The sequence below is a fragment of the Sinohyriopsis cumingii genome, chromosome 16, assembly GCF_028554795.1.
Source record: "Sinohyriopsis cumingii isolate HCF-2022 chromosome 16, ASM2855479v2, whole genome shotgun sequence".
NCBI lineage: Eukaryota > Metazoa > Mollusca > Bivalvia > Unionida > Unionidae > Sinohyriopsis > Sinohyriopsis cumingii.
The window spans coordinates 65,781,436-65,796,367 of NC_142976.1; the positions used below are offsets into that span (position 1 = coordinate 65,781,436).

General features: G+C 40.3%; 4 non-coding genes across 4 annotated transcripts; all 4 read right to left on the bottom strand.

Annotated features, from left to right (window-relative positions):
* Positions 1 to 2,966: 2,966 nt before the first annotated feature.
* Positions 2,967 to 3,073, bottom strand: LOC149780615 (U6 spliceosomal RNA). The gene has a single exon (XR_016415222.1). It is a non-coding gene; the product is annotated as a U6 spliceosomal RNA (small nuclear RNA).
* Positions 3,074 to 6,081: 3,008 nt separating this feature from the next.
* LOC149780616 (U6 spliceosomal RNA) lies at positions 6,082 to 6,188 on the bottom strand. Its single transcript, XR_016415233.1, has one exon. It is a non-coding gene; the product is annotated as a U6 spliceosomal RNA (small nuclear RNA).
* A 3,006-nt stretch (positions 6,189 to 9,194) lies between these two features.
* On the bottom strand, positions 9,195 to 9,301 carry LOC149780617 (U6 spliceosomal RNA). Its single transcript, XR_016415244.1, has one exon. It is a non-coding gene; the product is annotated as a U6 spliceosomal RNA (small nuclear RNA).
* A 3,006-nt stretch (positions 9,302 to 12,307) lies between these two features.
* On the bottom strand, positions 12,308 to 12,414 carry LOC149780618 (U6 spliceosomal RNA). The gene has a single exon (XR_016415253.1). It is a non-coding gene; the product is annotated as a U6 spliceosomal RNA (small nuclear RNA).
* Between the last annotated feature and the right edge of the window lie 2,518 nt (positions 12,415 to 14,932).

A 14,932-nucleotide genomic window follows, 5' to 3' on the forward strand; every position in this document is an offset into this window, starting at 1 on the left:
TTCACGTAACATTTAAAGGAGAGGTACATGTACATTTGCATAACCGTGCACAGCGGGAAAACGTTGCAAAACGTTGGAGCAGTTAACTTCCTTTATTGCCGGTGGGGAAATATTCCAGGATGTCAAAAATAAAATAAACATACACATAAAAACCTTATTAAAATTACGTTGCTAGCATGAGTTTCATTTGCCATATAGCCTAATTTGAAACCACACGAACAAAAGAATCATTTACAATATTTTAAACATTCAAACACGGTCGTTAAGGTGACCAAAACGTAGATCTCTTTATTCTCCACTTACATCAATGGTTCTTCGTCTAGATGCATTCTGCGCCACATGCCGTTATATAGGTAGTCCGAATAGAATACGTTTCTTTTCTTGCGGAGACATTTAGGCATAACAAAATGTGTGATTTTACTGCGCCGGCATACATCTGAAGCGTACTTTCGTGACAGAAAAAGTCGAGGCCACTCCAACTGCGCAGTGACCGCAATTTGATTACAATTATATCTCCACTGGCCCACGTGAAGCTCTGAGAAGAACCGCTTAGGGGTCATGTTCCGGTGACATACGTTATTAGCATAATCGCTAATTTTATCAGCCAATCAGATGAAGGCTTTTACCTTGGCGTTTGGGAGACTGATTAGTACGGCAGAAGCTCATCAATGTGTTCCCAACGATTTGGTTTACTTTTTGAAATTGTATGAAAGCGGCATTTCCCTTGGCTAATTCAAAGGTCTCCAGAACATGGCCCCTAAGCGGTCGCTTTCAGAGCTTCACGTAGGACAGTGGAGATCTCATTCACATGAGACTGCAGTGACTGAGAAGCTGCAAATAAAAACAAGTAGTTCGTTGATTCGCATCCGCTCGGTTGATCTAACCTGGTTCACGGCCGCTATGAAGCTACCACCAATATGTGTCATTTTACGTAAAATTACTATAGGCGACCAGTCATCTTCGCTAGCCAAGGTTTCCATATCTTAAGCCTATCTACACCTTGGCGGATGGAGCAGGCATTTGTGTGCTCTGGGCGTGTGAATTTAATTGCATGCAGAGGAAAACCACCGCATCCTACCAAACCTAAATTGTTCAAGTTTGAACCTGTTCCTAGATGATCGAGACAAGAGGAGCACACAACTTAAATCGACCCATACATACGCAGTTTAACACTGTCGGTCTGTGCTTGTACAAATACACATCACTCAAATACACCTGTAATGGCTTTTCTTTGGTACGTTGTCATACCTTCGATGTTAAACTTCCAAAGAATCCTTTTGAAGTAAATTGCCTCCACCCTTTTCGGCCCATCTACAATGTACCACGGTTACACGCTATTGATTAGTTGGCATTACATCCCAAGGGAGGGAACTCACGAAATCCAGTCAATGTCCCTAGGACAAAGCACTAATATATCTGCTCGATCCGCCAAGGTGTAAATTGGGTTAACATATCGGAACCTTGGCTAGCGAAGATGGGGACCAGTTCATGTTGGAAAAAGTCGAGTGGCAGCTAAACGTTGTAAGTTTCGGTGTTTTTGAAAACACGTCACTTCTATTTAGGGGGCGCTCTACAGATATTATGAACTTATAAGAAAACGATTGGTGTATGGTGTAGTTGCTTACATAGGCAACATGCTCAGTGAGAGAATATTGGCATATTTCTGTGTTACGTTAATGTGCTGTGACTGAAATTTCTTTGTATATTGTCTCAAAATACCCCTCCCTCACAAAAACAGCAAAAAAAAAAAAAAAAAAAAAAAAAAAACCTTACTGGTACTTATTTTCTTTGAAATACATTTCAACCGTATGCGTTGTGAGTTGGGGATATTTCTCTTCTCCCGAACATCGCTGGATTTAAATTTTTTTAATTGTTCTATACGGCAAAGTAACATAATCAAGAACACATTTACGCTAAATTGAAATGCAGAATATATTACAAGCCAGGGGTCATTACTTGACCGAGCGTTGTCAGACACTAGCGTGATACCCGATAGAAGTCATAAGTTTACCCCAAATTTACAAAGACTTCCATACAACTTCAGTTGTAAATTATAAAGCCCAACGTGTCCATTATATGCATAAATTTTACTTTAATCAATGCAAGACCACAGAGCTCACAACCTGCCAAATATATACTGTTACACGCACACGGGTATTTACTTGACCGAGCGGTTGTCAAACCCTGGCGCGATTCTCGCTAGAAGTCATAAGTTTCCCCGACTTTCCAAAGACTTCCATACAACCTCAGTTGTAAATCAGAAAGCCCGACGTGTCCATTCTATACCTAAATTTTCCTCTAATTAAATGCAAGACCACGGATAAACCAAACTGTCAACTATCTATCAACCGTACATCTGCGTGTTTTGGCTTCATTATGTTTCCGCACCACCAACCGTTCACGCCTTAGAACATATATGAGTACTCCCTAACAATGGGAACTATTTTAACTCCGCCACCTTAGGCCAGTCAATGTATGCTTTCCAGGCACATTTCGCCGATATAACTGCACCATATTCGCCCGCATGGCGACATAAACGGTCTCTGCCAAGTCCCTTTTTATTTATGCCCTTGTGTAATTTACCGGTTTAATACCGTAAGTGCTGTCCTTGCAGTCACGCTACCAATGTATACCACTAGATTTTAATATGTACTATTTTACGAAAGGGACATTCATTCGGTTTTGGTCGCAATTCACTACTAGTGAACCATGGCATTATGGAGACTCACTAACACTTTACTCCGCGAAGTTTGCTCCTAGTCATTGGCCAATTATTTCGGGCAAAGGAATATTTATATTGCACCAAATTCCAATTATCAGACAAGTAATCACACAAATCTAAGAATTCCTTAAAACGGGGCGCTATAACCAAAGCGCATACTCCAAATTTATTACAAAATGATCAAGTCGAAATTAATATAAACTTACACGTTCCATACTGTTTCGTGAATTTTGATAATGAAATTAAAAATATGGAACGCTTCACGAATTTGCGTGTCATCCTTGCGCAGGGGCCATGCTAATCTTCTCTGTATCGTTCCAATTTTAGTATATGTACTGCCGAAGCAAGTACGATATACCATACCTGTTAATTTCCTTATTAAATGCATTTTCACGTAACATTTAAAGGAGAGGTACATGTACATTTGCATAACCGTGCACAGCGGGAAAACGTTGCAAAACGTTGGAGCAGTTAACTTCCTTTATTGCCGGTGGGGAAATATTCCAGGATGTCAAAAATAAAATAAACATACACATAAAAACCTTATTAAAATTACGTTGCTAGCATGAGTTTCATTTGCCATATAGCCTAATTTGAAACCACACGAACAAAAGAATCATTTACAATATTTTAAACATTCAAACACGGTCGTTAAGGTGACCAAAACGTAGATCTCTTTATTCTCCACTTACATCAATGGTTCTTCGTCTAGATGCATTCTGCGCCACATGCCGTTATATAGGTAGTCCGAATAGAATACGTTTCTTTTCTTGCGGAGACATTTAGGCATAACAAAATGTGTGATTTTACTGCGCCGGCATACATCTGAAGCGTACTTTCGTGACAGAAAAAGTCGAGGCCACTCCAACTGCGCAGTGACCGCAATTTGATTACAATTATATCTCCACTGGCCCACGTGAAGCTCTGAGAAGAACCGCTTAGGGGTCATGTTCCGGTGACATACGTTATTAGCATAATCGCTAATTTTATCAGCCAATCAGATGAAGGCTTTTACCTTGGCGTTTGGGAGACTGATTAGTACGGCAGAAGCTCATCAATGTGTTCCCAACGATTTGGTTTACTTTTTGAAATTGTATGAAAGCGGCATTTCCCTTGGCTAATTCAAAGGTCTCCAGAACATGGCCCCTAAGCGGTCGCTTTCAGAGCTTCACGTAGGACAGTGGAGATCTCATTCACATGAGACTGCAGTGACTGAGAAGCTGCAAATAAAAACAAGTAGTTCGTTGATTCGCATCCGCTCGGTTGATCTAACCTGGTTCACGGCCGCTATGAAGCTACCACCAATATGTGTCATTTTACGTAAAATTACTATAGGCGACCAGTCATCTTCGCTAGCCAAGGTTTCCATATCTTAAGCCTATCTACACCTTGGCGGATGGAGCAGGCATTTGTGTGCTCTGGGCGTGTGAATTTAATTGCATGCAGAGGAAAACCACCGCATCCTACCAAACCTAAATTGTTCAAGTTTGAACCTGTTCCTAGATGATCGAGACAAGAGGAGCACACAACTTAAATCGACCCATACATACGCAGTTTAACACTGTCGGTCTGTGCTTGTACAAATACACATCACTCAAATACACCTGTAATGGCTTTTCTTTGGTACGTTGTCATACCTTCGATGTTAAACTTCCAAAGAATCCTTTTGAAGTAAATTGCCTCCACCCTTTTCGGCCCATCTACAATGTACCACGGTTACACGCTATTGATTAGTTGGCATTACATCCCAAGGGAGGCAACTCACGAAATCCAGTCAATGTCCCTAGGACAAAGCACTAATATATCTGCTCGATCCGCCAAGGTGTAAATTGGGTTAACATATCGGAACCTTGGCTAGCGAAGATGGGGACCAGTTCATGTTGGAAAAAGTCGAGTGGCAGCTAAACGTTGTAAGTTTCGGTGTTTTTGAAAACACGTCACTTCTATTTAGGGGGCGCTCTACAGATATTATGAACTTATAAGAAAACGATTGGTGTATGGTGTAGTTGCTTACATAGGCAACATGCTCAGTGAGAGAATATTGGCATATTTCTGTGTTACGTTAATGTGCTGTGACTGAAATTTCTTTGTATATTGTCTCAAAATACCCCTCCCTCACAAAAACAGCAAAAAAAAAAAAAAAAAAAAAAAAAAAAAAACCTTACTGGTACTTATTTTCTTTGAAATACATTTCAACCGTATGCGTTGTGAGTTGGGGATATTTCTCTTCTCCCGAACATCGCTGGATTTAAATTTTTTTAATTGTTCTATACGGCAAAGTAACATAATCAAGAACACATTTACGCTAAATTGAAATGCAGAATATATTACAAGCCAGGGGTCATTACTTGACCGAGCGTTGTCAGACACTAGCGTGATACCCGATAGAAGTCATAAGTTTACCCCAAATTTACAAAGACTTCCATACAACTTCAGTTGTAAATTATAAAGCCCAACGTGTCCATTATATGCATAAATTTTACTTTAATCAATGCAAGACCACAGAGCTCACAACCTGCCAAATATATACTGTTACACGCACACGGGTATTTACTTGACCGAGCGGTTGTCAAACCCTGGCGCGATTCTCGCTAGAAGTCATAAGTTTCCCCGACTTTCCAAAGACTTCCATACAACCTCAGTTGTAAATCAGAAAGCCCGACGTGTCCATTCTATACCTAAATTTTCCTCTAATTAAATGCAAGACCACGGATAAACCAAACTGTCAACTATCTATCAACCGTACATCTGCGTGTTTTGGCTTCATTATGTTTCCGCACCACCAACCGTTCACGCCTTAGAACATATATGAGTACTCCCTAACAATGGGAACTATTTTAACTCCGCCACCTTAGGCCAGTCAATGTATGCTTTCCAGGCACATTTCGCCGATATAACTGCACCATATTCGCCCGCATGGCGACATAAACGGTCTCTGCCAAGTCCCTTTTTATTTATGCCCTTGTGTAATTTACCGGTTTAATACCGTAAGTGCTGTCCTTGCAGTCACGCTACCAATGTATACCACTAGATTTTAATATGTACTATTTTACGAAAGGGACATTCATTCGGTTTTGGTCGCAATTCACTACTAGTGAACCATGGCATTATGGAGACTCACTAACACTTTACTCCGCGAAGTTTGCTCCTAGTCATTGGCCAATTATTTCGGGCAAAGGAATATTTATATTGCACCAAATTCCAATTATCAGACAAGTAATCACACAAATCTAAGAATTCCTTAAAACGGGGCGCTATAACCAAAGCGCATACTCCAAATTTATTACAAAATGATCAAGTCGAAATTAATATGAAACTTACACGTTCCATACTGTTTCGTGAATTTTGATAATGAAATTAAAAATATGGAACGCTTCACGAATTTGCGTGTCATCCTTGCGCAGGGGCCATGCTAATCTTCTCTGTATCGTTCCAATTTTAGTATATGTACTGCCGAAGCAAGTACGATATACCATACCTGTTAATTTCCTTATTAAATGCATTTTCACGTAACATTTAAAGGAGAGGTACATGTACATTTGCATAACCGTGCACAGCGGGAAAACGTTGCAAAACGTTGGAGCAGTTAACTTCCTTTATTGCCGGTGGGGAAATATTCCAGGATGTCAAAAATAAAATAAACATACACATAAAAACCTTATTAAAATTACGTTGCTAGCATGAGTTTCATTTGCCATATAGCCTAATTTGAAACCACACGAACAAAAGAATCATTTACAATATTTTAAACATTCAAACACGGTCGTTAAGGTGACCAAAACGTAGATCTCTTTATTCTCCACTTACATCAATGGTTCTTCGTCTAGATGCATTCTGCGCCACATGCCGTTATATAGGTAGTCCGAATAGAATACGTTTCTTTTCTTGCGGAGACATTTAGGCATAACAAAATGTGTGATTTTACTGCGCCGGCATACATCTGAAGCGTACTTTCGTGACAGAAAAAGTCGAGGCCACTCCAACTGCGCAGTGACCGCAATTTGATTACAATTATATCTCCACTGGCCCACGTGAAGCTCTGAGAAGAACCGCTTAGGGGTCATGTTCCGGTGACATACGTTATTAGCATAATCGCTAATTTTATCAGCCAATCAGATGAAGGCTTTTACCTTGGCGTTTGGGAGACTGATTAGTACGGCAGAAGCTCATCAATGTGTTCCCAACGATTTGGTTTACTTTTTGAAATTGTATGAAAGCGGCATTTCCCTTGGCTAATTCAAAGGTCTCCAGAACATGGCCCCTAAGCGGTCGCTTTCAGAGCTTCACGTAGGACAGTGGAGATCTCATTCACATGAGACTGCAGTGACTGAGAAGCTGCAAATAAAAACAAGTAGTTCGTTGATTCGCATCCGCTCGGTTGATCTAACCTGGTTCACGGCCGCTATGAAGCTACCACCAATATGTGTCATTTTACGTAAAATTACTATAGGCGACCAGTCATCTTCGCTAGCCAAGGTTTCCATATCTTAAGCCTATCTACACCTTGGCGGATGGAGCAGGCATTTGTGTGCTCTGGGCGTGTGAATTTAATTGCATGCAGAGGAAAACCACCGCATCCTACCAAACCTAAATTGTTCAAGTTTGAACCTGTTCCTAGATGATCGAGACAAGAGGAGCACACAACTTAAATCGACCCATACATACGCAGTTTAACACTGTCGGTCTGTGCTTGTACAAATACACATCACTCAAATACACCTGTAATGGCTTTTCTTTGGTACGTTGTCATACCTTCGATGTTAAACTTCCAAAGAATCCTTTTGAAGTAAATTGCCTCCACCCTTTTCGGCCCATCTACAATGTACCACGGTTACACGCTATTGATTAGTTGGCATTACATCCCAAGGGAGGCAACTCACGAAATCCAGTCAATGTCCCTAGGACAAAGCACTAATATATCTGCTCGATCCGCCAAGGTGTAAATTGGGTTAACATATCGGAACCTTGGCTAGCGAAGATGGGGACCAGTTCATGTTGGAAAAAGTCGAGTGGCAGCTAAACGTTGTAAGTTTCGGTGTTTTTGAAAACACGTCACTTCTATTTAGGGGGCGCTCTACAGATATTATGAACTTATAAGAAAACGATTGGTGTATGGTGTAGTTGCTTACATAGGCAACATGCTCAGTGAGAGAATATTGGCATATTTCTGTGTTACGTTAATGTGCTGTGACTGAAATTTCTTTGTATATTGTCTCAAAATACCCCTCCCTCACAAAAACAGCAAAAAAAAAAAAAAAAAAAAAAAAAAAAACCTTACTGGTACTTATTTTCTTTGAAATACATTTCAACCGTATGCGTTGTGAGTTGGGGATATTTCTCTTCTCCCGAACATCGCTGGATTTAAATTTTTTTAATTGTTCTATACGGCAAAGTAACATAATCAAGAACACATTTACGCTAAATTGAAATGCAGAATATATTACAAGCCAGGGGTCATTACTTGACCGAGCGTTGTCAGACACTAGCGTGATACCCGATAGAAGTCATAAGTTTACCCCAAATTTACAAAGACTTCCATACAACTTCAGTTGTAAATTATAAAGCCCAACGTGTCCATTATATGCATAAATTTTACTTTAATCAATGCAAGACCACAGAGCTCACAACCTGCCAAATATATACTGTTACACGCACACGGGTATTTACTTGACCGAGCGGTTGTCAAACCCTGGCGCGATTCTCGCTAGAAGTCATAAGTTTCCCCGACTTTCCAAAGACTTCCATACAACCTCAGTTGTAAATCAGAAAGCCCGACGTGTCCATTCTATACCTAAATTTTCCTCTAATTAAATGCAAGACCACGGATAAACCAAACTGTCAACTATCTATCAACCGTACATCTGCGTGTTTTGGCTTCATTATGTTTCCGCACCACCAACCGTTCACGCCTTAGAACATATATGAGTACTCCCTAACAATGGGAACTATTTTAACTCCGCCACCTTAGGCCAGTCAATGTATGCTTTCCAGGCACATTTCGCCGATATAACTGCACCATATTCGCCCGCATGGCGACATAAACGGTCTCTGCCAAGTCCCTTTTTATTTATGCCCTTGTGTAATTTACCGGTTTAATACCGTAAGTGCTGTCCTTGCAGTCACGCTACCAATGTATACCACTAGATTTTAATATGTACTATTTTACGAAAGGGACATTCATTCGGTTTTGGTCGCAATTCACTACTAGTGAACCATGGCATTATGGAGACTCACTAACACTTTACTCCGCGAAGTTTGCTCCTAGTCATTGGCCAATTATTTCGGGCAAAGGAATATTTATATTGCACCAAATTCCAATTATCAGACAAGTAATCACACAAATCTAAGAATTCCTTAAAACGGGGCGCTATAACCAAAGCGCATACTCCAAATTTATTACAATATGATCAAGTCGAAATTAATATGAAACTTACACGTTCCATACTGTTTCGTGAATTTTGATAATGAAATTAAAAATATGGAACGCTTCACGAATTTGCGTGTCATCCTTGCGCAGGGGCCATGCTAATCTTCTCTGTATCGTTCCAATTTTAGTATATGTACTGCCGAAGCAAGTACGATATACCATACCTGTTAATTTCCTTATTAAATGCATTTTCACGTAACATTTAAAGGAGAGGTACATGTACATTTGCATAACCGTGCACAGCGGGAAAACGTTGCAAAACGTTGGAGCAGTTAACTTCCTTTATTGCCGGTGGGGAAATATTCCAGGATGTCAAAAATAAAATAAACATACACATAAAAACCTTATTAAAATTACGTTGCTAGCATGAGTTTCATTTGCCATATAGCCTAATTTGAAACCACACGAACAAAAGAATCATTTACAATATTTTAAACATTCAAACACGGTCGTTAAGGTGACCAAAACGTAGATCTCTTTATTCTCCACTTACATCAATGGTTCTTCGTCTAGATGCATTCTGCGCCACATGCCGTTATATAGGTAGTCCGAATAGAATACGTTTCTTTTCTTGCGGAGACATTTAGGCATAACAAAATGTGTGATTTTACTGCGCCGGCATGCATCTGAAGCGTACTTTCGTGACAGAAAAAGTCGAGGCCACTCCAACTGCGCAGTGACCGCAATTTGATTACAATTATATCTCCACTGGCCCACGTGAAGCTCTGAGAAGAACCGCTTAGGGGTCATGTTCCGGTGACATACGTTATTAGCATAATCGCTAATTTTATCAGCCAATCAGATGAAGGCTTTTACCTTGGCGTTTGGGAGACTGATTAGTACGGCAGAAGCTCATCAATGTGTTCCCAACGATTTGGTTTACTTTTTGAAATTGTATGAAAGCGGCATTTCCCTTGGCTAATTCAAAGGTCTCCAGAACATGACCCCTAAGCGGTCGCTTTCAGAGCTTCACGTAGGACAGTGGAGATCTCATTCACATGAGACTGCAGTGACTGAGAAGCTGCAAATAAAAACAAGTAGTTCGTTGATTCGCATCCGCTCGGTTGATCTAACCTGGTTCACGGCCGCTATGAAGCTACCACCAATATGTGTCATTTTACGTAAAATTACTATAGGCGACCAGTCATCTTCGCTAGCCAAGGTTTCCATATCTTAAGCCTATCTACACCTTGGCGGATGGAGCAGGCATTTGTGTGCTCTGGGCGTGTGAATTTAATTGCATGCAGAGGAAAACCACCGCATCCTACCAAACCTAAATTGTTCAAGTTTGAACCTGTTCCTAGATGATCGAGACAAGAGGAGCACACAACTTAAATCGACCCATACATACGCAGTTTAACACTGTCGGTCTGTGCTTGTACAAATACACATCACTCAAATACACCTGTAATGGCTTTTCTTTGGTACGTTGTCATACCTTCGATGTTAAACTTCCAAAGAATCCTTTTGAAGTAAATTGCCTCCACCCTTTTCGGCCCATCTACAATGTACCACGGTTACACGCTATTGATTAGTTGGCATTACATCCCAAGGGAGGCAACTCACGAAATCCAGTCAATGTCCCTAGGACAAAGCACTAATATATCTGCTCGATCCGCCAAGGTGTAAATTGGGTTAACATATCGGAACCTTGGCTAGCGAAGATGGGGACCAGTTCATGTTGGAAAAAGTCGAGTGGCAGCTAAACGTTGTAAGTTTCGGTGTTTTTGAAAACACGTCACTTCTATTTAGGGGGCGCTCTACAGATATTATGAACTTATAAGAAAACGATTGGTGTATGGTGTAGTTGCTTACATAGGCAACATGCTCAGTGAGAGAATATTGGCATATTTCTGTGTTACGTTAATGTGCTGTGACTGAAATTTCTTTGTATATTGTCTCAAAATACCCCTCCCTCACAAAAACAGCAAAAAAAAAAAAAAAAAAAAAAAAAAAAACCTTACTGGTACTTATTTTCTTTGAAATACATTTCAACCGTATGCGTTGTGAGTTGGGGATATTTCTCTTCTCCCGAACATCGCTGGATTTAAATTTTTTTAATTGTTCTATACGGCAAAGTAACATAATCAAGAACACATTTACGCTAAATTGAAATGCAGAATATATTACAAGCCAGGGGTCATTACTTGACCGAGCGTTGTCAGACACTAGCGTGATACCCGATAGAAGTCATAAGTTTACCCCAAATTTACAAAGACTTCCATACAACTTCAGTTGTAAATTATAAAGCCCAACGTGTCCATTATATGCATAAATTTTACTTTAATCAATGCAAGACCACAGAGCTCACAACCTGCCAAATATATACTGTTACACGCACACGGGTATTTACTTGACCGAGCGGTTGTCAAACCCTGGCGCGATTCTCGCTAGAAGTCATAAGTTTCCCCGACTTTCCAAAGACTTCCATACAACCTCAGTTGTAAATCAGAAAGCCCGACGTGTCCATTCTATACCTAAATTTTCCTCTAATTAAATGCAAGACCACGGATAAACCAAACTGTCAACTATCTATCAACCGTACATCTGCGTGTTTTGGCTTCATTATGTTTCCGCACCACCAACCGTTCACGCCTTAGAACATATATGAGTACTCCCTAACAATGGGAACTATTTTAACTCCGCCACCTTAGGCCAGTCAATGTATGCTTTCCAGGCACATTTCGCCGATATAACTGCACCATATTCGCCCGCATGGCGACATAAACGGTCTCTGCCAAGTCCCTTTTTATTTATGCCCTTGTGTAATTTACCGGTTTAATACCGTAAGTGCTGTCCTTGCAGTCACGCTACCAATGTATACCACTAGATTTTAATATGTACTATTTTACGAAAGGGACATTCATTCGGTTTTGGTCGCAATTCACTACTAGTGAACCATGGCATTATGGAGACTCACTAACACTTTACTCCGCGAAGTTTGCTCCTAGTCATTGGCCAATTATTTCGGGCAAAGGAATATTTATATTGCACCAAATTCCAATTATCAGACAAGTAATCACACAAATCTAAGAATTCCTTAAAACGGGGCGCTATAACCAAAGCGCATACTCCAAATTTATTACAAAATGATCAAGTCGAAATTAATATGAAACTTACACGTTCCATACTGTTTCGTGAATTTTGATAATGAAATTAAAAATATGGAACGCTTCACGAATTTGCGTGTCATCCTTGCGCAGGGGCCATGCTAATCTTCTCTGTATCGTTCCAATTTTAGTATATGTACTGCCGAAGCAAGTACGATATACCATACCTGTTAATTTCCTTATTAAATGCATTTTCACGTAACATTTAAAGGAGAGGTACATGTACATTTGCATAACCGTGCACAGCGGGAAAACGTTGCAAAACGTTGGAGCAGTTAACTTCCTTTATTGCCGGTGGGGAAATATTCCAGGATGTCAAAAATAAAATAAACATACACATAAAAACCTTATTAAAATTACGTTGCTAGCATGAGTTTCATTTGCCATATAGCCTAATTTGAAACCACACGAACAAAAGAATCATTTACAATATTTTAAACATTCAAACACGGTCGTTAAGGTGACCAAAACGTAGATCTCTTTATTCTCCACTTACATCAATGGTTCTTCGTCTAGATGCATTCTGCGCCACATGCCGTTATATAGGTAGTCCGAATAGAATACGTTTCTTTTCTTGCGGAGACATTTAGGCATAACAAAATGTGTGATTTTACTGCGCCGGCATACATCTGAAGCGTACTTTCGTGACAGAAAAAGTCGAGGCCACTCCAACTGCGCAGTGACCGCAATTTGATTACAATTATATCTCCACTGGCCCACGTGAAGCTCTGAGAAGAACCGCTTAGGGGTCATGTTCCGGTGACATACGTTATTAGCATAATCGCTAATTTTATCAGCCAATCAGATGAAGGCTTTTACCTTGGCGTTTGGGAGACTGATTAGTACGGCAGAAGCTCATCAATGTGTTCCCAACGATTTGGTTTACTTTTTGAAATTGTATGAAAGCGGCATTTCCCTTGGCTAATTCAAAGGTCTCCAGAACATGGCCCCTAAGCGGTCGCTTTCAGAGCTTCACGTAGGACAGTGGAGATCTCATTCACATGAGACTGCAGTGACTGAGAAGCTGCAAATAAAAACAAGTAGTTCGTTGATTCGCATCCGCTCGGTTGATCTAACCTGGTTCACGGCCGCTATGAAGCTACCACCAATATGTGTCATTTTACGTAAAATTACTATAGGCGACCAGTCATCTTCGCTAGCCAAGGTTTCCATATCTTAAGCCTATCTACACCTTGGCGGATGGAGCAGGCATTTGTGTGCTCTGGGCGTGTGAATTTAATTGCATGCAGAGGAAAACCACCGCATCCTACCAAACCTAAATTGTTCAAGTTTGAACCTGTTCCTAGATGATCGAGACAAGAGGAGCACACAACTTAAATCGACCCATACATACGCAGTTTAACACTGTCGGTCTGTGCTTGTACAAATACACATCACTCAAATACACCTGTAATGGCTTTTCTTTGGTACGTTGTCATACCTTCGATGTTAAACTTCCAAAGAATCCTTTTGAAGTAAATTGCCTCCACCCTTTTCGGCCCATCTACAATGTACCACGGTTACACGCTATTGATTAGTTGGCATTACATCCCAAGGGAGGCAACTCACGAAATCCAGTCAATGTCCCTAGGACAAAGCACTAATATATCTGCTCGATCCGCCAAGGTGTAAATTGGGTTAACATATCGGAACCTTGGCTAGCGAAGATGGGGACCAGTTCATGTTGGAAAAAGTCGAGTGGCAGCTAAACGTTGTAAGTTTCGGTGTTTTTGAAAACACGTCACTTCTATTTAGGGGGCGCTCTACAGATATTATGAACTTATAAGAAAACGATTGGTGTATGGTGTAGTTGCTTACATAGGCAACATGCTCAGTGAGAGAATATTGGCATATTTCTGTGTTACGTTAATGTGCTGTGACTGAAATTTCTTTGTATATTGTCTCAAAATACCCCTCCCTCACAAAAACAGCAAAAAAAAAAAAAAAAAAAAAAAAAAAACCTTACTGGTACTTATTTTCTTTGAAATACATTTCAACCGTATGCGTTGTGAGTTGGGGATATTTCTCTTCTCCCGAACATCGCTGGATTTAAATTTTTTTAATTGTTCTATACGGCAAAGTAACATAATCAAGAACACATTTACGCTAAATTGAAATGCAGAATATATTACAAGCCAGGGGTCATTACTTGACCGAGCGTTGTCAGACACTAGCGTGATACCCGATAGAAGTCATAAGTTTACCCCAAATTTACAAAGACTTCCATACAACTTCAGTTGTAAATTATAAAGCCCAACGTGTCCATTATATGCATAAATTTTACTTTAATCAATGCAAGACCACAGAGCTCACAACCTGCCAAATATATACTGTTACACGCACACGGGTATTTACTTGACCGAGCGGTTGTCAAACCCTGGCGCGATTCTCGCTAGAAGTCATAAGTTTCCCCGACTTTCCAAAGACTTCCATACAACCTCAGTTGTAAATCAGAAAGCCCGACGTGTCCATTCTATACCTAAATTTTCCTCTAATTAAATGCAAGACCACGGATAAACCAAACTGTCAACTATCTATCAACCGTACATCTGCGTGTTTTGGCTTCATTATGTTTCCGCACCACCAACCGTTCACGCCTTAGAACATATATGAGTACTCCCTAACAATGGGAACTATTTTAACTCCGCCACCTTAGGCCAGTCAATGTATGCT